Raw genomic sequence first — 24,569 nt, forward strand, 5'->3', positions numbered from 1 at the left:
AGTGGGGGACTTTAATTTCCCTGGCACAGACTGGAAAGTGCTTAGAGCTGGGGGTCCGGACGGGGAGGAATTTGTAAAATGCGTACTGGAAGGTTCTTTGGAACAGTATGTAGATAGCCCGACTAGAGAGGGGGCTATACTGGACCTAGTTCTGGGAAATGAGCCCGGTCAGGTCGTCAAAGTTTCGGTAGGGGAACATGTGGCAAATAGTGACCACAACTCTGTTAACTTTAGGATAGTAATGGACAAGGATGAGTGCTGTCCTACGGGCAGGGTGCTAAATTGGGGGAAGGCTGACTATAGCCGGATTAGGCAGGAATTGGTGGATGTTGATTGGGAGAGGATGTTCGAGGGTAAGTCCACGTCTGGCATGTGGGAGTCTTTTAAGGAACTATTGATAAGGCTACAGGATAGGCATGTGCCTGTAAAAAGGAAAGATAGGAAAGGTAGGATTCGAGAGCCATGGATAACCAGGGAAATTGAGGATCTGATTAAAATGAAAAGGGAGGCGTACGTTAAGTCCAGGCAACAGAAAACAGATGGAGCTCTGGAGGAATACAGAGAGAGTAGGAAAGAAATCAAACGGGGAGTTAGAAGGGCAAAAAGAGGTCACGAGATGTTCTTGGCAGGCAGGATTAAGGAGAATCCTAAGGCATTCTATTCATACGTTAGGAACAAAAGAGTTGTCAGGGAGAAAATCGGACCTCTCAGGGAATTATGCTTAGAACCCAAGGGAATAGGGGAGATTCTAAATGAATACTTTGCATCGGTATTCACGAAGGAGAGGGGTGTGTTAACCAGGAGTGTCTCGGAGGGAGGTGTTGACCCGTTAGAGAAAATCTCCATTACAAGAGAGGACGTGTTAGGTTTTTTAGGGAACATTAAAACTGACAAAGCCCCAGGGCCTGATGGAATCTATCCTCGACTGCTCAGGGAGACGAGAGATGAAATTGCTAGGCCTCTGACGGAAATCTTTGTCGCTTCTTTGGACACGGGTGAGGTCCCTGAGGATTGGAGGATAGCGAATGTGGTCCCGTTGTTTAAGAAGGGTAGCAGGGATAACCCAGGAAATTATAGGCCGGTGAGCTTGACGTCCGTGGTAGGGAAGTTGTTGGAGAGGATTCTTAGAGACAGGATGTATGTGCATTTAGAACGGAACAATCTCATTAGTGACAGACAGCATGGTTTTGTAAGAGGGAGGTCGTGCCTTACAAATTTGGTGGAGTTTTTTGAGGAAGTGACAACAACGGTTGATGAAGGAAGGGTTGTCTTCTATATGGATTTCAGTAAGGCATTTGACAAAGTCCCACATGGCAGGTTGGTTAAGAAGGTTAAGGCTCATGGGATACAAGGAGAAGTGGCTAGATGGGTGGAGAACTGGCTTGGCCATAGGAGACAGAGGGTAGTGGTCGAAGGGTCTTTTTCCGGCTGGAGGTCTGTGACCAGTGGTGTTCCGCAGGGCTCTGTACTGGGACCTCTGCTATTTGTGATATATATAAATGATTTGGAAGAAGGTGTAACTGGTGTAATCAGCAAGTTTGCGGATGACATGAAGATGGCTGGACTTGCGGATAGCGAAGAGCATTGTCGGGCAATACAGCAGGATATAGATAGGCTGGAAAATTGGGCGGAGAGGTGGCAGATGGAGTTTAATCCGGATAAATGCGAAGTGATGCATTTTGGAAGAAATAATGTAGGGAGGAGTTATGCAATAAATGGCAGAGTCATCAGGAGTATAGAAACACAGAGGGACCTAGGTGTGCAAGTCCACAAATCCTTGAAGGTGGCAACACAGGTGGAGAAGGTGGTGAAGAAGGCATATGGTATGCTTGCCTTTATAGGACGGGGTATAGAGTATAAAAGCTGGAGTCTGATGATGCAGCTGTATAGAACGCTGGTTAGGCCACATTTGGAGTACTGCGTCCAGTTCTGGTCGCCGCACTACCAGAAGGACGTGGAAGCGTTAGAGAGAGTGCAGAGAAGGTTTACCAGGATGTTGCCTGGTATGGAGGGTCTTAGCTATGAGGAGAGAATGGGTAGACTGGGGTTGTTCTCCTTGGAAAGACAGAGAATGAGGGGAGATCTAATAGAGGTGTACAAGATTATGAAGGGTATCATAGAATCATAGAAACCCTACAGTGCAGAAGGAGGCCATTCGGCCCATCGAGTCTGCACCGACCACAATCCCACCCAGGCCCTACCCCCACATATTTACCCGCTAATCCCTCTAACTACACATCTCAGGGACAATTTTTAACCTGGCCAATCAACCTAACCCGCACATCTTTGGACTGTGGGAGGAAACCGGAGCACCCGGAGGAAACCCACGCAGACACGAGGAGAATGTGCAAACTCCACACAGACAGTGACCCGAGCCGGGAATCGAACCTAGGACCCTGGAGCTGTGAAGCAGCAGTGCTAACCACTGTGCTACCGTGAACAGTGGGAAGCTTTTTCCCAGGTCGGAGGTGACGATCACGAGGGGTCACAGGCTCAAGGTGAGAGGGGCGAAGTATAACTCAGATATTAGAGGGATGTTTTTTACACAGAGGGTGGTGGGGGCCTGGAATGCGCTGCCAAGTAGGGTGGTGGAGGCAGGCACGCTGACATCGTTTAAGACTTACCTGGATAGTCACATGAGCAGCCTGGGAATGGAGGGATACAAACGATTGGTCTAGTTGGACCAAGGAGCGGCACAGGCTTGGAGGGCCGAAGGGCCTGTTTCCTGTGTTGTACTGTTCTTTGTTCTTTGTTCTTTGTTCTACACATTAATCAAATATTTGGGTCAAATGTATTTCTTTTTTGTGTATAGCCATATTACTCATTGTAAAGTGCACACAGTGAACAATAATGAAAAGCTTTGTGTGACTTATGCTTGGTTAGTATGCAAAACTGCTTGTCGGGTGAATATTTTCTGAGGTACTGCACCACAGAGAGGAGTTTCACATCCTCCAGACTTCCATAGGCAGTACATAAACAATTTTCCAAAATACAGCCTGAAACATGCCGCATCTGTGAGAGAGAGTCTCAGAAAATTTCACCTCTGGTAATGAGTGGGAAGGTGTCTGTTGGAACATTGTCCCGGGACTGAATTTTACATGTCTCTGGCGGGCGCGTTTCATGTATGGGGGCACATCCTATCACCCATCCTACCACCTTCCCACCCACCACTAAGCTTGCCCCCTTAATAAAGGGGTCCAGGGAGGGTGCCAAAATTGACAACACACCCTGCATATTTAAATGAACAGTAAAGGGTCAATTAGGCTTGTTATCTAGTTTAGTAACCACAATAATACACTGCCCACGCCCACCCCCCCCCGCCGCCTTTAGACAGAATCTCCCCTTTCTTCCTCCCTGCTCCTTCCCTTAAACCCACCTCCCCACACCCTCCCAGCACAGGACGCTGGACTTACCTGCTCCGGGAATCCTAGGCCTCGGGTTCTTCTCTTCAGTTACTGTCCTGGCAGACATCACTGATGCCTTCCTGGTGCTGCTGCTGGTTCAGGTGGAGTTGCCGGCCAATTGGCAGGTCTGGAGGATGGGTCTTCTGCCCCAGTGAGGGGTAAAAGTTCCACTCCAACCTCATTAATCCACCTGACACCACTTTATGGCTGCAGGGCAGGTTGTCATGGGGCATATCAGCATGGTTTCTGGGGGGTGGGGGGAGCATGCCATCTGCCATCCCCCAACTCTGTATTATTCTTCCCCTGTCACTGTCTCGTTCATTGCCGCACTTAAAGACACAACTGGGGTAGGTGAATAAACCCCACTGTTTAAGCTCTAGCCAGTGTGCCTAATTGAATTTGGCATGTGTTGGCTTGTTATAATGTACAGTGAAGCCGCTGCAGCTCTCAGACTTTCTTTAATATACAAGAGCAACATAGGGGCAAAATTTACAGGGTTATGGGGAAACAACGGGGGTGCAGGATTATTTAGATGGTTCTATCAAAGGGCTAACACAAGCATGATGGGCTGAATGACATCCATCTGTGCTGTATCCTTCCTAGGTTTTGTATTCAGAAGCACATTTCAGAGCACCAGGGGAGCAACAAGGAACAATTGTACGTGTGCACTTATTGAAATGTCAACTTTAAAGTTCTCATTTTTGGGTTGCCGATCTTCCTAAGGGAGATATGATGACAATTACATTGTTGGGCGACATTGGAAACACGTTTGGGCAGAAGCATTATTCTTGGGGCCAGCAATGATGCGCCGGGAGCATTTGAAATGCAGATTTAATGCTCCTTTGTTTCATGCAAATGACAATGCTTTCCATTTTTCCACTGAGGTCAGGACTGCGCCCTATGGCATTGTTATACTGAAAATGTAGTCATAAAGTCAGTTCACTCGAATCTCATTAATTGGACTGTTTTGATTCAATTTTTATCCACTGCCATTTTTCCTACAACAACTGCTGCTGCCAAATGTTCCTGGTTTGTTTCATAAACAGTCTTAATGTGGAATTTTCCAATCCCACCAGCGGCGGGAATTCTCGGTGGGTGAGACCGGAACATTTGGAGGGAGGCCAAAAATCCGCCAGTGGGCAAATAAGTCGCGATCTTCCTCACAACCTCTTTCAGGGCAGGTTAATGGCGGGTCATCTTTCCCGATGGTGAATGTCGGGATTGTAATTTGCGTGTCATGAAGGCTCGTCAGTGGGTTTACAGAGTGGAATCTTGCGCCCAGTGAAGTCTTCTGCAGATCCGTGCTGTTTCCCGTTCTGCAAATGTGCCCCCTCGTGGGGAGATCTCATTCACATACCTGCGATTAGACAGTGCCCTCTTACCCCGGGCGCTGGCAGTATATCACACACACAAAGGAAAGGGAGGTTGGAACACATGAAGGAAGGGGGATCAGGGGGCAAGGTCTAATGAGACCTGGGAAAGAGCACCTCTGAAAATGGGGACTCAGGGAAGGGCAACTCTGCCATGGGGGGGTGGGGTAGGGGGGGTAGTGCCAGGAAGGGGCAGCGCTGAGAGTGGGGTTCCAGGTGCTTTTTAAATATGGTGGCTGGACATGATAGTGGGATGGTCAACTTCCTGCCCCGCCCGCCACAAGATTAGACTTGAAACTCACAGCTGCATATTTAATTCGCTATACATTATTTTATTTATAAGTTTATTTTTATTAGTGTCACAAGTAGGCTTACATTACATAAGCAATGACGTTACTGTGAAAATCCCCGAGTCTCCACACTCTGGTGCCTGTTCGGATACACTGAGGGGGAATTTAGCATGGCCAATGCACCTAACCGGCATGTCTTCTGGACTGTGGGAGGAAACCGGAGCACCCAGAGGAAAACCATGCAGACATGGGGAGAATGTGCAGACTCTGCACAAACAGTGACCCAAGCTGGGAATCGAACCCGGGTCATTGGCACTGTGAGGCAGCAGTGCTAACCACTGTTCCACCGTGCCACCCACTTTGCGTGATTTGGTGGTTTATCTGCCAAGCTCTGTGTTGGGAATCCCGTTAATTTCCGCCCACTCCATGGGACTTAACCCTGGAGCAGAAGATTCATGGGAGCATAGAAAATAGGAGCAGGAGTAGGCCATTCGGCCCTTTGAGTCTGCTCTGCTATTCATTATGATTAGTGCTGACCATCCAACTCAATTACCTGATCCCACTTCCACCACCAACCGCCCGCCCCCCCCCCCCCCCCCCATATCCTTTGATCCCTTTCGCCCCCAAGAGTGATATCTAATGCCTTCTTGAAAACATACAATGTTTTGGCCCCAGCTGCTGCCTGTTCCACAGGCGTAGCACTGTCTGGGTGAAGCTATTTCTCCTCATCTCAGTCCTAAATATGATCTACCCCGTATCCTTCGGCTGTAACCCCTGGTTCTGGACTCCCCTGCCATTTGGAACATCCTTCCTGCATGTACCCTGTCTAGCCCTGTTAGAATTTAATAGGTTTCTATGGGATTCCCCCCCTCCATCTTCTAAACTTCAGCAAATATCATTAATATGCATTGTGAATAGCTGGGAGCCGAGCACTGATCCCTGTTGAATCTCACTATTCATTATCTGCCGCTTGGAAAAAGACCTGTTTATTCCTATTCTTGCTTCCTGTCTGCCAACCAGTTTTCCACCCATCTCAATACACCAGCCCCGATCCCATGTGCAAATCTATAATGTGGGACTTTGTCAAAAGCTTTCTGAAAATCCAGATAAATCACATCCACTGGCTCCACCTCGTCAACTATAATAGTCACATCCTCAAAGAATTCTAGTAGATTTGTCAAGCATGATTTTCCTTTCATAAATCCATGCTGACTCTGTCCAATCTTGCCATTGTTTCCAAGTACTCTGCTATTAAACCCTTTATAATGGACTCTAGTATTTCCCCCCACTACTGACGTCAGGCTGACTGGTCTATAACTCCCTGTTTTCGCTCGATCTCCCTTTTTAAATAGTAGGGTTACATTCATTACCCTTCAATTCTACCCTTAGTTTCTGCAAATGTACGAGTGGCTGAAAGATTATGATGGAATGGAAAATAGACAGTGTTATTGTCAATATTGTTTTCCATGGAAAGCAACATGAACTTTTAACCATTGTATGCCATGATGTTGTCATTCATAAAGACTTGAGAGGGAATATTAACTCTCAGTAAGGCAAGTAGCTGACAGGAGCAGCAGCAGGGGACCTGGACTACTTTACTGGCCAAACCTAATTTACATTTCACAAACAAACTGTCCACCCTCCATTTTCTAATAGCTAATTCTCAGATTATTGGCATTGATAGCAAGAGAATGAAATGGAACAGACCAACCAACATCCACGTAGGCACACAATGGCAAACCTAGCCCCGTCAACTCTGCAAAGTCCTCCTGACTAACAATTTGGGGGTTTGTGCCATGTTTGGGAGAGCTGTCCCACAGATTAGACAGGCAAAAACCTAATGTAGTCATACTGACAGAATCATACCTTATAGATAATGTCTCAGCCACCAACATCATCATTCCTGGATATGTCCTGTCCCAACGGGACCGTGGTACACAGTCGGAGGGAGTTGCCCTGGGAGTTCTCAACATCAACTCTGGACCTCGTAATATCACATAATAGCGGGTCAAACATGGGAAAGCAAACCTCCTGCTGATCACCACATAACACTCTCCCTCCCTTCCTCCCACCCACCCAACTCCCTCCCTCCTTCCCACCCAACCTCCTACGCAACCCCCAACTACTCAGCTGATGCATCAGTATTCCTCCATGTTGAACATCACTTGGAGGAAGCACCAAGGATGGCAGGGGTGCAGAATGTACTCTGGATGGGGTACTTCAATATCCATCACCAAGAGTGACTCGATAGCGTCACCATTGACCGTGCAGGCCGGGCCCTAAAGGATACAACTTCTAGACTGGGACTGCGGCAGCTGGGGAAGGAATAAACAAGAGGAAAAAACAGACTTGAACTCATCCTCACCAATCTGCAAATGCATCTGTCCATGTGACCACTGCACAGTCCTTGTGGACATGAGGTACCATCTTCACGTTGAGGATACCCTCCATCATGTTGCATGGCACAACCACCATGCTAAATGGGATAGACTTCAAACAAATCTAGCAGGTCAAGACTAGTTATCCGTGAGTCGCTGTGGGCCATCAGCAGCAGCAGAATTGCACTCAACCACAGTCTGTAACCTCATGGCTGGCTAATCCCTCACTCTACCATTATCACCAAGCCAGGAGATCAACCCTCATTCAATGAAGGGTGCAGGAGGGCATGCCAGGAGCAACAACAGACATATCTAAAAATGAGATGTCAATCTGGTGAAGCAACAACACAGGACTCCTTGTGTGCCAAACAGCATAAGCAGCAAGTAATAGACAGAGCTAAGCAATCCCACGACCAACAGATCAGATCTAAGCTCTGCAGCCCTGCAAATCCAATCTTGAATGGTGGTGGACAATTAAACAACTAAATTAAACAACAGAGAAGGGGGCTCCACAAATATCCCCATTCTCAACGATGGAGGACCCAGTAGATCAGTGCAAAATATAATGCTGAAGTGTTCGCAACAATCTTCAGCCAGAAGTACCAAAACAAAATCCAGCCCAGCCTCCTCTGGAGGTCCCCAGCATCACAGATACCAGACTTCAGCCAATTTGATTCACTTCACGTGATATCAAGAAATGGCTGAAGGCACTGGACACTGCAAAAACTATGGACCATGACAATATTCCAATAATAGTGCTGAAGACTTGTGCTCCAGAACTTGCTGTGTCCCTTAACTACAACATTGGCATCTACCCAGCAATGAACATACCCAGGTATGTCGTGTACAAAGAACAAGAACAAAGAACAATACAGCACAGGAACAGGCCCTTCGGCCCTACAAGCCCGCGCCGCTCCCTGGTCCAGGATTGAATCCTGAATCCAGGATCCCCGCCCAATTTTCCAGCCTATCTACATACCAATATCCTATCCACCGAGCTGTCCCTCACAGCTACGATGCTTTGTTCATCACAACCTATTAACTCACCCCCACCCCCCCATTCCAGACCATGTGATCTCCAGGGAGAGGCGAAAACCCAGAGTGAAAACCCCAGGGCCAATATGGGGAAAAAAAAAAAATCTGGGAAATTCCTCTCCGACCCCCTGAGGCGATCGAAACGAGTCCAGGAGATCACACCGGCCCTGATCAGAAAATGCTTCCCAACCCTAGTCATTTCCACTTCCACGAACACCATATGAATTCCCTGCCCCCGAGACAGGTTCCCAACTATCCGCAGTCTCGCTCTGTACTGGCAGATCATAGAATGAAGCCTTGAAACGAGAAACAAGGAACAATTAGCCCGCGCCACTCCCTGGTCCAAACTAGACCACTCTTTTGTATCCCTCCATTCCCACTCCGTTCATATAGCTGTCTAGATAAGTCTTAAACGTTCCCAGTGTGTCCGCCTCCACCACCTTGCCCGGCAACACATTCCAGGCCCCCACGACCCTCTGTGTAAAATATGTCCTTCTGATATCTGTGTTAAACCTCCTCCCCTTCACCTTGAACCTATGACCCCTCGTGAACGTCACCACCGACCCGGGGAAAAGCTTCCCACCGTTCACCCTATCTATGCCTTTCATAATTTTATACACCTCTATTAAGTCTCCCCTCATCCTCCGTCTTTCCAAGGAGAACAACCCCAGTTCCCCCAATCTCTCCTCATAACCAAGCCAAGTGTACACAAGAAACAGGACAAATCCAACCCAGCCAATTACACCTCAGGGATTGCAGCAGTTCAAAGGTGCAGCTCACCACCACCTTCTCAAGGGCAATTAGGGATGGGTAATAAATGTTGGCCTAGCCAGTGATGCCCACCTCCCACAGATGAAGAAAAAACAAAGCAGGCATTTATTGCCCATACCAGTTCTCTTGTGAAGATGGTAGTGGACCTTCCTTCTCCATCATTGCTGCCTGTAGAGATACTCCTATAATACTGTTAGAACATAGAACATAGAACATTACAGCGCAGTACAGGCCCTTCGGCCCTCGATGTTGCGCCGACCAGTGGAACCAATCTAAAGCCCCTCTAATCTACACTATTCCAATATCATCCATATGTTTATCCAATAACCATTCGAATGCTCTTAATGTTGATGAGTCCACTACCGCTGCAGGCAGGGCATTCCACGCCCTTACTACTCTCTGGGTAAAGAACCTATCTCTAACATCTGTCCTATATCTCTCACCCCTCAATTTAAAGCTATGTCCCCTCGTGCTAGCCATCACCATCCGAGGAAAAAGGCTCTCACTATCCACCCTATCTAATCTTCTGATCATCTTGTATGCCTCTATTAAGTCACCTCTTAACCTTCTTCTCTCTAACGAAAACAACCTCAAGCCCCTCAGCCTTTCCTCATACGATTTTCCCACCATACCAGGCAACATCCTGTTAGATAGGAAATTCCGACATTTTGAACTATAGATAATGAGGGGACATTGATACATGTTCAAGTCAGATGTGTATGATTAGGAAGGAAATATGCAACCATAGAATCCCTACAGTGCAGAAGGAGGCTATTTGGCCCATTGAGTATGCACCGACTCACCAAAAGGGCATCATACCCAGGGCCACAACCCTGCCCTATCCCCATAACCCTGCACATTAACCATGGCCAATCCACCTAACCTATATTCTGTGGACACTATGAGACATTTTAGCACGACCAATCCACATAACCTGCACATCTTTGTCATGTGGGAGGAAACCGAAGAACCTGGAGGAAACCTATGCAGGCACGAGAAGAACATACAAACTCCACATGGACAGCCACCCAAAGTCAGAATCAAACCCAGGTCCCTGGTGCTGTGAGGTAGCAGTGTTAACCACTGTGCACCGTGCCATCCATGGAAGTGGCACTGCCTGAGCGTAACTGGTGTTCTTGACGTTCTAGGTAGTATAAGATGTTGATTTTCGAGGCTTCTTGAAGAAACTTTTAGTTGCTGTGGTGCATTTTGTAGATAGTACACAATGTACCAGTATGCCAGCCATAGATTGAACAGGCAATGGATGGGGAGCTGATTAAGTGAACTGCGTTGCCCTGGATAATGCTGAGCTTCTTGAGCGCTGTTACAGCTACACCTATCCTGGCAAGGGATGAGTATTCCATCACACTCCTGACTTATGCCCTGTAGATGATAGAGAGGTTTTGTGGAGATTTCTGGACTATTGTGACCCCCACTTCCACCACCCTTCTGCCAAGACGTTGGTAGATCCAGGTGTCGGCAGTGGTCATGTTAATGGATATCAAAAGGACGTGGTTAGTCTCTTTGTTAAACCTGAAATTAATGCAAAGTTACCACTTTTATTGTTGTTAATGATCATTCATACAGAAGTAGGATACAGGCATAGGAATTATCCTTTTATAATGTGATATTCTACACCAGAGGGTGCACAGAAAAGCCAGGAAGACAGATAACATTCTTACGAATGTACAGGACCATTGAGACTGTTAAGTAGTTGAAGTTAATTACCCCATGTTTAATTAGACAGGGACAAAAAGTAAGCAGTGGACGATTTAGCAAAAACTTGTTCAAAGTGTTAGCTTCTTTTTCAGCATCTACAAACCCATCTTTGAAGCTTGTAATGTGGTCATGCTTTCATCCATGACATGGTGGGATTAAATGTCCAACAGGAGGGAGCTGTAGATTAAGAAAACTAACCCCTGTTTACCATCTCAGCAGGCTATGATACCCTGAATCAAAGAAATCCATTTATAAAGGGGGTATGTGCATTTGAGGAAGATTCAGCTTCTTTCTCAACAATAAAGTAATTAGAATAACACTCAAGTGAATGGAATGTAAGCAGCAGCCTAGTCATTATCTGGCAAACTGTTCCTTAAACCAAACCTCAAAACCTAGCCTATTGGAATTTTTATCTGTTATGACACACCTTTAATGGTTGTAACAATCACGGATAATTCATTAAGTCAACTTCCATAGTGATAAAGTTTCAGGCATTGTAATTTCAACAACCTGGAGGTATTAGCCAAGCAACGTGAACTGATTAGATCATGACAATGTGTAGTCTTAGCAACCCAGGCTGCTTGCCTCCTCCTGAAACTAGGTTAACTCCAGAAGTGTTTGTATATCTGTTATATTTCTCCCACACTGGGCCAGAAAGAATTATTTTCAGGTTGCAGCGAGCAGAGTTTCATCTTAATTTCACAAAAACTAACTTACTTAAAATTTTACATGCGAATGAATATATAAACCGGGGATGTTTTGGTTGGAACCTAACCATGTTGATGGCATTAATATCATTTAACAGCTCAAATTGTATGACCTATTTGTCCCTGTTAAAATGAATGGGCGAATCACAAGACTGTTTTTGGATATATAAGAGTGTAGGATCAACCTTAGATCATTAATCCATAGAATCCTTACAGTGCAAAAGGAGGCCATTTGGCCCATCGAGTCTGCACTGACCACAATCCTACCCAGGCCCTCTTCCCGTAACCCCACATATTTACTCTAGCTAATCCCCTGACACTAGGGTCAATTTAGCATGGTCAATCAACCTAACCCGCACATCTTTGGACTGTGGGAGGAAACTGGAGCACCCGGAGGAAATCCACGCAGACACAGGGAGAATGTGCAAACTCCACACAGACAGTGACCCGAGGCCGGAATTAAATCCGGGTCCCTGGCGCTGTGAGGCAGCAGTGCCACTGTGCCGCCCATTAATGTGACATGCTTTCATATCTCACCATTTTGAAGAGCCAAAAGAAACACATTGCTACAAATAGAGCCTAGAAAGTGGTGCAGATATTGAATTTAAGAATTTATTCAGTAGCATATAAATATTGGGGTCCTTTGTTCCACCAGCAAAGAAAAAAATGCACAGAACCCGACCCAGTTTTAGAATTATCATTACCATTTATCATTTTATCAGATTATCATTTTGCTTGTTATAGAATGATCATGGTGCTTTTATTTCCACGTCAGCCCTCAGCACCATTCATGATCCTTCCCTTTCACAATTCTATAAGTATAGATTGTGTGGCCAATGCAAGCACAATTTAAAGAGGTTGAATCAAAATTTTACTAATTATAGCCTGGGATTGCTAAAATCCATTTCACACCACTGAATATTATACTTTTATACTATAAATAAATGTACTTTTAGTAGTATTTTCCTTTTAATTCAGGTAAATTATTAAATATAAGCTGTACATAAGGACTGCTTAAAATCACAGTGCACATAGAGCGACCCTGTGGTGATGGCATAAAGGAATTGGGGGAGAACAATCTACGTGCTTCACATAATTATTGTCATTCACAAAATTAGCTAACAGTATTTGGTAGAGGTACAATTCGAATAACATACTCCACAGCCATGAGAAAAGAAAAGCATTGTCTCCCTGGCCTCACCAAGAAAATTGAATAAAAACTGTGGGGCCCGATCCTCATCACGCTGGCTGTCACCCTGGTTAGGAAGTCACTGCGACTTTCCAACTCAGGTTTTATCATTGTTGATGCCCCATGAATCAATGTTATGAGGCAATCTCCACTCCAAACAGAAACAAACCTGACTCTTAGGCGTACAGAGTCCAACATTCACCGAACAAGATGGAAATCTTTTGCACAGGTTCAGTATTCTGAAAGAAGTGTCCAGCATCCAGCCTAGTTCTGTCTTGGTCTTCCCAAGAGGTCATATCTTTATAGCATCCTTAATGTGCTGTTGAACCAAGGAGAAGATATTCGGTAGAGGGATCAAAGTGGGTTTCTTCCGGGTGCTCCGGTTTCCTCCCACACTCCAAAGATGTGTGGGTTAGGTTGATTGGCCATGCCAAATTGTCCCTTAGTGTCGGGGAACTTGTGGGGTTACGGGTTGGGGCCTGGGTGGGATTGTTGTCGATGCAGGCTCGATGAGCCAAATGGCCTCCTTTTACACTGTAGGGATTCTATGAATATTTTTAAATTAAGTTTTAAAAGAGGACAGGAAGGTGGGCAAGTTTAAGGAGAGAATTCAATGGGACCAAGTCAAATGCAGGCAGGTCAACAAACAATGGAGCAAATGAGGAGGGATGCAAAAGAGGTCAGAGTATCAGAGAGTCCAAGGTCGGGGGTGTGGTTGGAAACATGGAGATGGTTAGCGAGACAGAGAAGAGTGAAGTCATGAAGGAATTTATACACAAGGCAGAGAATTTTAAACATGAGGCATACGGTAGCTATGTACGTTATAGCATCCTGACTCACGTAATGAAATAATCTATCTGTTGAATTAGACTGGCACTTGAACCACCCACTGGTAAGCAACTAAACTGGAAGCAGCTATATCAAAACTCGCTTATAAATTTGGCTTGAGATATTTATTTTGCGTTAGTTTTTATTTTTGCATTGTGGCCAAGAGGATGTCATTGAGAGAAGGAAGATATGTGAATGGAGAATTGGGACTGTGGTTGCTGGTTGTTATTAGGATGAGTTCTTCATGGATAGTCTGACTGGAAAGGAACTATCTTGGTTGCCTCCTCTTTCCCTCTTCATTTTCTTCCGGTTTCTCCTCATGCTCCAGCTTGCCAGATGCTAAGCATATAGTTAATGGTACAAGCTGTCCCCTCATGATGGCTAGGTTGCACTAGATATTTTGCCAAGTGCTGCCTAGCTGTTCTGTGGTGGTTCAATAAAAGGAAGTGTTGTTTCATACATTGCTCTGCCCATCAGATTTCTTGTGGCAAACATAGCTTTCATTATGAGTGGTAAGCCTATGGAATTCTCTACCACAGAAAGTAGTTGAAGCCAAAATATTGACTGTTTTCAGGAAGCAGTTAGATATAACACTTGAGGTGAAGGGGATCAAAGGATATGGAGGGAAGGCAGGATCAGGCTATTGAGTTGGATGATCAGCCATAATCATAAGACAAAAAAAGGAAAGAAAGGAGTTTGCACATTCTCCCTGTCTGTGTGGATTTCCTCTGGATGCTTTGGTTTCCTCCCACAGTCCAAAGGTGTGCAAGTTAGGTGGATTGGCCAGGCTAAATTGCCCTTTAGTGTCCCAAGATATGTAGGTTAGATGGATTAGTGATGGGAAATGTATGGGGTTACGAAGGTAGGGCAGGGGAGAGGGCCTGGGTAAGATACTCTGTCAGAGAGTTGCTGCAGATTTGATGGGCAGAATGGCCTCTTCTGCGCCTGTAGGGATTCTATGATATGCATGGTCCACACAAATGTATGGATTCCATGCTGGAGACATCAGCACATACTGTGGTGGCTCAAACATAGCTGGCACAGTGGACTGCTGCAGAATGAAGATATCATGACTGCTGCCAGGGTACCAAGCATTGACCTGCATGGTTCACTGTCTGATAATCACACACCAGCAGGACACTGGACCCTTCAGTTCCGATATAGGACAAAACCATGCGGTACTCACAAAGTGATGTTAATGCTATCCTACACCGAGAGGAAATCCTGCCATCTTAGTGAAGCCAAGTGCTCGCTCCACCTGCTGGCCTCTAGCAAGACAGGGCGAAATGTATTTAGCTCTCAACGAATAGAGAGCCTTAGGAGTTCCCACATACAACAGTGGACATCAAACTGTAAGGTGTTGCAAGTGGATCAAACTCCAGCCAGGAAGGATGCAGACACATAAAAGTTCATGGCCACTAACACAGCCACTGGCAAGTCCACTTCTTACCGTAGAGTGTTCAAAGATGAAGCCATCTTGGAAAAGCTTTATCCAGGATATTTCTTAATTTGTGTTGTTTTTGAATTCACTAGCAGTACTGAACACTGCATGATCCCAGTTGTCACAAAACACCTCAGGAGGTCAATTAGTATTTAAGAATAGTCTCTTTTTATCATGCATGGCATTGCCAGTACAGTATTTTCAATTTGTTCATTGAAGGCTATTCTGAAACTAAGAGACAATGTGTAATTAGAAATTGTCAACATAACTTTTGGAAGCATTGTGAGGCAAAGTAAAAATTTCATTCTGATGAGTCATAGAATTAGAGAGTCACTGTGCTACAGAAGGAAGCCATTCGGTCCATAGATCCATGCTAGCTCTCTGTTCAGACATTCAGTCAGTCCTATTACTCATCACTATTTCCCTCTATCTCTTCAGGTGCTTATCCAATTTAATATTCCTGCATCCACCACCCTCATCAACAGCAAGTTCCAGCTCATTATCACTTACTGTGTAAAAACGTTCTTCTTCACATCCCCTCTGTATCCCTTGTCCAAAACATTAAATCTGTGTTCCCTGGTGCGTGTCCATCAGCAAATGCAATTTTCTTAGTCTATCTTATTTAAACCTGTCATAATCATCTGTCAAATCTCTGTTGGGGTTTGTGGGGAGTCAGAGCCCCTAATGCTGATAGTGGGGGGGGGTGTCAGGGATGGGAACCCCCAAAGCTGATGATGGCCGGAGTTCGGGGGGGGAGCTGCCCCCAGTGCTGATGGTGGTGGGAGATGGGGTGAGGGGGGGGGGGGGGGGGGGGCTGGTCAGAGCCCATAGAATCCCGACAGTGCAGAAGGAGGTCATTTGTTGAATCGAGCGCCATGTCCTGTTCTTATGAGGGCATCTTTCAGCGTCTGTAGGCGTCTGTTACAATCCTCCTCATCTGAGTAGATCCTGTGTATACGGAGGGCTTGTCCATAGGGGGTGGCTTCTTTAACATGTTTAGGGTGGAAGCTGGAGAAGTGAGGTTATCCGTGGGCTTGCGGTACAGTGAAGTGCTGAGGTGACCGTCCTTGATGGAGATGCATGTGTCCAAGAATGCAACCAATTCAGAAGAGTAGTCCATGGTGAGCCTGATGGTGGGATGGAACTTGTTGATGTCATCATATAGTTGTTTCAGTGATTGTTCGCTGTGAGTCCAAAGGAAGAAAATGTCATCGATGTATCTAGTGTGTAGCATCAGTTGAAGGTCCTGTGCGGTGAAGAGATCTTGTTCGAACCTGTGCATGAAGATGTTGGCATATTGAGGTGCGAATTTGGTCCCCATGGCTGTTCCATGTGTCTGGATGAAGAACTGGTTGTTGAAGGTGAAGATGTTGTGGTCCAGGATGAAGCCGATGAGTTGTAGAATTGTGTCTGGAGATTGGCAGTTGTCAGCGTTGAGTACTGAGGCAGTTACAGCAATGCTGTTGTCATGGGGGATGCTAGTGTAGAGTGCCGAGACATCCATTATGATGAGGAGTGTTCCTGGTTCAACTGTTCCATGGGTGCTGAGTTTCTGTAAGAAGTCTGACCTGTAAAGACTAGATTACCTGTTAAGACTCGCATTCCAACCATTATCTTGTAATTGAGTTTGTGCCTATATATGCCCTGTTTCTGAACCCAACTCTTCACTCACCTGATGAAGGGGCTGCGCTCTGAAAGCTCGTGCTACCAAATAAACCCTTTGGACTTTAACCTGGTGTTGTAAGAATAAAGAGGTCTTGCTAGAGTTGTACAGGGCAGACCATATCTGGAGTACTGTGTGCAGTTTTGGTCTCCACATTTAAGAAAGGAAATACTTTCATTGGAGGCAGTACAGTGAAAGTTCACTAAATTGGTCCCTGAGTTGATGGGCTTATGATGAGAGGTTAAGAAAATTGCCCTTATATTCTCAGGAATTTAGAAGAACGAGAGGTGATCTCATTGAAACCGCTAAAATTCTGAAGGGGCTCAATAGGGTGGGCACTGAGAGATTGTTTTCATTAGTTGGGGAATCTTAAACACTGGACACATCCTCCGGATAAAGAACCAATCATTTGGGACTGAGATGAGTAGAACTTTCTTCACTTAAAGCATCAGGAATCTTTGAAATTCTCTAAACCTAGAGGGTTGTGGATGCTCTATCATTGAATACGTTTAAGGCTGGGATAGACAGATTTTTGATCTCTCTGGGAACGAAGGGATATGGGGAAAAGTCGGAAAAATGGAGGAGAAGCCCAAGATCAGCCATGATCATACTGAATGAGGAACAGGCTCGATGGACTGGACTACTCCTGCTCCCAGCTGTTATGTTCTTATTTTGCCATGACTGCACTCCTCCACCGGCAACTGAAAATCCAGTCCTTGGTCAACTAGGCCCAACTCATTCCTTAGCAACAGATCCAGTAATGCCTTGTTCCTTATTTAACCAAGAACATACTAATCTTTTGATTTGATTTTGATTTGATTTATTATTGTCACAAGTAAAGTATTGTTTTTTGCGCTATATGCAGACAAAACATACCATTCATAGAGAAGGAAATGAGAATGCAGAATATAGTGTTACAGTTATAGCTAGGGTGTAGAGAAAGATTAACTTAATGCAAGATAAGTCCATTCAAAAGTCCGATGACAGCAGGAAAGAAGCTGTTCTTGTGTAGGTTGGTACGTGACCTCAGACTTTTGTATCTTTTTCCCAATGGGCCGAGGTGGAAGAGAGAATGCCCGGGGTGCGTGGGCTCCTTAATTGTGCTGGCTGCTTTGCTGAAGCAGCGGGAAGTGTAGACAGAGCCAAAGAATGGGAGGCTGGTTTTGTAGAAAGATAGAAAAGAAAAGGTCTACTATAAGATTGGCAGACTCTGCTAGGGTTTTTGTTTAATCAACTTAGAAGTAGGATTCACTTTAAATCAATGGGGAACAAGTTTGTGAGAAATTGTAATGAGGTGTTTTAAATACTTTGTAGTTTTAAAGGTACATGTAATACCTTTAATTAGTCCATACATATAAATATATCTTCTATACATTTTTAGAAATTAAACAAAGAGACTGATGCACAGTTGCAGAGTGCCCCTTTGATACCAAACATATGTTAGATACATTCCTTTAAAACACCCAACTGTTGGAATCATGAGGCCATAAAGGAGACTTAATTGCCTCACCCGACACCTTATCAGAAACAACTGATACAAGAGTGAGTTTTAATGAAGCTGCCTTCACAGTTTCTAATCAAAACAGAGTCAGAAAGATATTAATGTCTTAGCTAACGAAAGAGTTATGATAGGGTACTTAGTGGGAACTGACAAGAATAAATGATAACATGCTGATACCCCTTGAAATTGTAGGTAGGGATAAAAAGCTCAGTCATTGAATTGATAAGCAATATATACATATGTTTCATTATGTTGGCAATAAAAAAAACTTATCAGGGCTATAATTGGGAAATATCCTGAAGGCAAGATGAATTGACCACATCCCTTAGAGATTCAGTTAACTTCACTGACAAAGCCATAAAATAATGGCTTTGGTAGGCTCCCTTTATCAATGAAAGGATGCCCATGTGAGACTGTTTTAGTGAAGATCCTTTGTGAGGCTGCTTTCAAAAATTCAAAAATAGAGACATGATGTCTGACTAAGAGACTAGAGGACAGGCTTAGGGATGATATATTGGGGCATCCCACAAGGTATCGTGATCTCATAGATCAGGGTGGTTCAGTATTTTTTCTGTTGGAGCAATACGTAAAGTATGTCATCTGTAACACTTTTGATTGGATTGTGTCCAACTGACTGTGAGCTGCAGAATTGTATAAACCAGGATGATTTTCTTTGTCCGGTGGAGTGGTGTCTCTGGCCCATTGTGCTGAGAACCAAACCCCTTGCTAGCAAGTGAAATAAAAACAATCTGTCTGTTAAGTATCTTGTGTTAATGTGTGTTTGTGTTAAAGTCAAACTTGGAAGTCGAGATTTCGACAGTTTGCATGGTGGACTGGGCTACATTCACGACCTTTTGTAGTTTCTTGCAGTCTTGGGCAGAGCAGGAGCCATATCAAGCTGTGATACAACCAGAAAGAATGCTTTCTATGGTGCATCTGTAAAAGTTGGTGAGAGTCGTAGCTGACATGCCAAATTTCATTAGTCTTCTGAGAAAGTAGAGGCATTGGTGGGCTTTCTTAACTATAATGTCGGCACGGGGGGACGAGGACAGGTTGTTGGTGATCTGGATACCTAAAAGCTTGAAGCTCTCGACCCTTTCTACTTCGTCCCCGTGGAAATCATGGAATCTCTCTTGAATACGTGTCAGAATCTCCTCCTCCTGCTTCTCTTGATTGAAATATATAAGTTTCTGAGGGGTCTTGGCAGGGCAGATGTGGAAAAAATGTTTCCTTCTGTGGGAGAATTTAGAGCTAGGGGGTCAGTGTTTAAAAATAAGGGGTGACCCATTTAAAACAGAGATGAGGCTAAATGTTTTCTCTCAAAGGGTCGTGAATCTTTGGAAGTCTCTTCCTGAAAAGGTGGTGGATGCAAAGTCTTAAGGCAGAGGTGGATAGGTTCTTGGTAAGCAAGGAGATGATAGGTTATCAGGGGTATGCAGGATGCAGATTTGAGGTTCCCAACAGATCAGCCACGATCTTATTCAATGGCAGCACAAACTCGAGGCCTACTCCTGCTCCTTGTTCATATTCTCGTATGTTTATTCTCTTTAACATTATCCTATTGATGTTTGGGTAATTAAAGTCCCATCAATATCACAACCCTACTGTTCTTATACATGGACTGCAATGATTAAAGAAGCTCACCACCATCTTCTCAGGGACAATTTGGGATGGGCAATAAATATTAGCATTGCCAGAGATGGTGGTGAGCTTCCATGGAAGAATATTTTAAAATTTGTGATTTCCCTGCGGATTTGCTCCTCTATCATCTCTCTCTTTCTCTCACTACTTGGGGACCTATAGACCATCCCCAGCAGCGTGAACATACCTTACTTGCTGCTCACCTCTAACCAAATGGATTCTATCCTTGCCTCCCCAGTAACATCCACTCTTTTCAACACTAAAATATCTTCCCTAATCAGTACTGCTATTTACTTTTTTCCCTATCTTCTCTGAACACCTGGTTCTCACTATTTTAAGCTATATTTCCACTACATCATTTTTCCACATGGCTATTTGTGTTTGTAATTATTAACTACACTTTGTGTGTGCGCATACTTGCATTCTAAACCTGTCTTTGTATTTCTCATAGTCCTTCTTAGTCCACTTCTGTTTGACATGGTAACACTTCCTTCTCTAGTACCATCAAAACTCTCACTTTATACATCTTCTTACGTCTTTTCTACTTCTATATGCTGATTCTATCCCTCTGTTCTCTTCAACCACATTAGTGAACTTCCCTGTGAGGGTAAGTCCCGGTCCGTTTTGCATAAGTGCCTTTTGCCTCTGAACTGGTTTGCATTAATGTGAGGAAAAGGTTTGAAATCCAGAGAATGATGTTCCAAATGTTTTGTGATGATTTTAAATAAAACAAATATTCATTAAGCAATACAATAAACAATACAACAAACTAGAATTACTCCTTCCACAGGACCAGGCTGAGGAGAAGGCAGTTGGTGTGTTCACTACATTTATTTATTTATTTTAAGTTAAATTTGTGTAAAAAAATCGGAGGTTTTTTTTTTAAAAAACAGGAAGTGGGCCCAGCAGGAGTCTGGGAAGGTTTTTGGAGGGTTTAAAAGTAGGCCGCACTTTTGAGCGGGCAGCGTCGTTAGCGGGCAGCAGAGTGAGCAGGAGGCAGAGTGAAAGCTGTAGGGCTTTGGCTCACAGGACTTAGGCAGAAAGGGCGAGCAGGGGTGAGTTAATTCATTTTTTGCTGTTTCTACCTGGTACTGGCAAGGTATCTAGAGAGGATGGGTGTGAAGGCAGTGCAATGTTCCTCTTGCACTATGTTCGAGGTGAGGGACGACGTCAGTGTCCCTGCTGATTATACCTGTGAGAAGTGCATCCATCTGCAGCTCCTCCAAAACCGTGTAAGGGAACTGGAGCTGGAGTTGGAGGAACTTAGGATCATTAGGGATGCAGAGATGGCCATAGACAGAAGCTTCAGGGATACAGTTACTCCGCGAAATGAAAATAGATGGGTGACGGTGAGAGGGGCTGGGAAGAAGCAGTCGGTGCAGGGATCCCCTGTGGTCGTTCCCCTTAGCAATAAGTATTCCGCTTTGGATACGGTTGAGGGGGACGACATACCAGTGGTGAGCCGCAGTGAGAGGATCTCCGGCACTGAGTCCGTCCCTGTGGCTCAGGAGGGTAAGGAGGAGAGCGGAAGGGCAATAGTTATTGGGGACTCGTTAGTTAGAGGGATAGATAGGAGGTTCTGTGGCAGCAAAAGAGACTCGAGGATGGTTTGTTGCCTACCGGATGCCAGGGTCCGTGACGTCTCGGACCGTGTTTTCCGGATTCTTAAGGGGGAGGGGAAACAGTCACAAGTCGTGGTACACATTGGTACCAACGACATAGGTAGGAGAGGGGACGGGGATTTAAAACAGGAATTTCGGGAGCTGGGCTGGAAGCTGAGAGCAAAGACAAAACATGTGGTCATCTCTGGTACGCTACCGGTGCCACGTGATAGCGAGTTGAGGAACAGGGAGAGAGTGCACTTAAACATGTGGTTGCAGGGATGGTGCAGGAGGGAGGGTTTCAGATACGTGGATAATTGGAACACGTTCTGGGGAAGGTGGGACCTCTACAAACAGGACGGGGTGCACCTGAACCAGAGGGGCACCAATATCCTGGGAGGGAAATTTGCTACGGCTCTTCAGGGGGATTTAAACTAATTTGTCAGGGGAGTGGGAAAAGGAGTTGTAGTCCGGAAGTCAGTGTTGAGGGTGGTGAGGTATTGGGGAAGGTATCAAGGTCAAGGGTGGGTACCGGTAGACAGGAAGGTGGGTTGAAGTGTGTCTACTTCAATGCAAGGAGCATCCGGAACAAGCTGGATGAACTTGGGGCATGGATTGCTACTTGGGACTACGATGTTGTGGCCATTACGGAGACGTGGGTAGAACAAGGACAGGAATGGTTGTTGGACGTTCCGGGGTATAGATGTTTCAGTAAGTGTAGGGAAGCTGGTAAAAGAGGTGGAGGAGTAGCATTGTTAATCAAGGATAGTTTAACGGCTGCGGAAAAGCACTTTGAGGGGGATATGCACACTGAGGTAATATGGGCTGCAGTTAGAAACAGGAAAGGAGCGGTCACGTTGTTAGGAGTTTACTATAGGCCCCCAAATAGTAATAGAGATGTGGAGGAAGAAATTGCTAAGCAGATTATGGATACGTGTGGGGGTCACAGGGTAGTTGTCATGGGGGACTTTAACTTTCCAAATATTGATTGGAACCTTTGTAGGTCAAATAGTTTGGATGGGGCACTTTTTGTGCAGTGTGTGCAGGAGGGTTTCCTGACACAATATGTGGATAGGCCGACAAGGGGTGAGGCCACATTGGATTTGGTACTGGGAAATGAACCGGGCCAAGTGTTAGATTTGGTTGTGGGAGAGAACTTTGGAGATAGTGACCACAATTCTGTGTCTTTTGTTATTGCAATGGAGAGGGATAGGGCCGGACGGCAGGGCAAGGCTTACAATTGGGGGAGAGGTAATTATGATGCGATTAGGCAAGAATTAGGGGGCATAAGATGGGAACAGAAACTGTCAGGGAAAGGCACTGATGAAAAGTGGAACTTTTTCAAGGAACAAATACTGGGTGTCCTTGATAGGTATGTCCCTGTCAGGCAGGGAGGAAATGGCCGAGTGAGGGAACCGTGGTTCACAAAAGAGGTGGAATGTCTTGTGAAAAGGAAGAGGGAAGCTTATGTAGGGATGAGGAAACAAGGTTCAGATGGCTCGATTGAGGGTTACAAGTTAGCAAGGAATGAGCTGAAAAAGGGGCTGAGGAGAGCTAGGAGGGGACATGAGAAGTCCTTGGCGGGTTGGATCAAGGAAAACCCCAAGGCTTTTTACTCTTATGTGAGGAATAAAAGAATGACCAGGGTGAGGTTAGGGCCGGTCAAGGACAGTGGTGGGAACTTGTGTATGGAATCAGTAGAGATAGGCGAGGTGATGAATGAATACTTTTCTTCAGTGTTCACCAAGGAGAGGGGCCATGTTTTTGAGGAAGAGAAGGTGTTACAGGCTAATAGGCTGGAGGAAATAGATGTTCGGAGGGAGGATGTCTTGGCAGTTTTGAATAAACTGAAGGTCGATAAGTCCCCTGGGCCTGATGAAATGTATCCTAGGATTCTTTGGGAGGCGAGGGATGAGATTGCAGAGCCTTTGGCTTTGATCTTTGGGTCCTCGCTGTCCACGGGGATGGTGCCGGAGTACTGGAGAGTGGCAAATGTTGTTCCTCTGTTTAAGAAAGGGAATAGAAATGACCCTGGTAATTATAGACCGGTTAGTCTGACTTCGGTGGTTGGTAAATTGATGGAAAAGGTCCTTAGGGATGGGATTTACGACCATTTAGAAAGATGCGGATTAATCCGGGATAGTCAGCACGGATTTGTGAAGGGCAAATCGTGCCTCACAAATTTGATAGAATTTTTTGAGGAGGTAACTAGGTGTGTTGATGAAGGTAGGGCGGTTGATGTCATATACATGGATTTTAGTAAGGCGTTTGATAAGGTCCCCCATGGTCGGCTTAAGATGAAAGTAAGGAGGTGTGGGATAGAGGGAAAGTTGGCCGATTGGATAGGTAACTGGCTATCTGATCGAAGACAGAGGGTGGTGGTGGATGGAAAATTTTCGGACTGGAGGCAGGTTGCTAGCGGTGTGCCGCAGGGATCGGTGCTTGGTCCTCTGCTTTTTGTGATTTTTATTAATGACTTAGAGGAGGGGGCTGAAGGGTGGATCAGTAAATTTGCTGATGACACCAAGATTGGTGGAGTAGTGGATGAGGTGGAGGGTTGTTGTAGGCTGCAAAGAGACATAGATAGGATGCAAAGCTGGGCTGAAAAATGGCAAATGGAGTTTAACCCTGATAAATGTGAGGTGATTCATTTTGGTCGGACTAATTTAAATGTGGATTACAGGGTCAAAGGTAGGGTTCTGAAGACTGTGGAGGAACAGAGAGATCTTGGGGTCCATATCCACAGATCTCTAAAGGTTGCCACTCAAGTGGATAGAGCTGTGAAGAAGCCCTATAGTGTGTTAGCTTTTATTAACAGGGGGTTGGAGTTTAAGAGCCGTGGGGTTATGCTGCAACTGTACAGGACCTTGGTGAGACCGCATTTGGAATATTGCGTGCAGTTCTGGTCACCTCACTATAAGAAGGATGTGGAAGCGCTGGAGAGAGTGCAGAGGAGATTTACCAGGATGCTGCCTGGTTTGGAGTGTCGGTCTTATGAGGAAAGGTTGAGGGAGCTGGGGCTGTTCTCTCT

The sequence above is a fragment of the Mustelus asterias genome, chromosome 3, assembly GCF_964213995.1.
Source record: "Mustelus asterias chromosome 3, sMusAst1.hap1.1, whole genome shotgun sequence".
Lineage (NCBI taxonomy): Eukaryota > Metazoa > Chordata > Chondrichthyes > Carcharhiniformes > Triakidae > Mustelus > Mustelus asterias.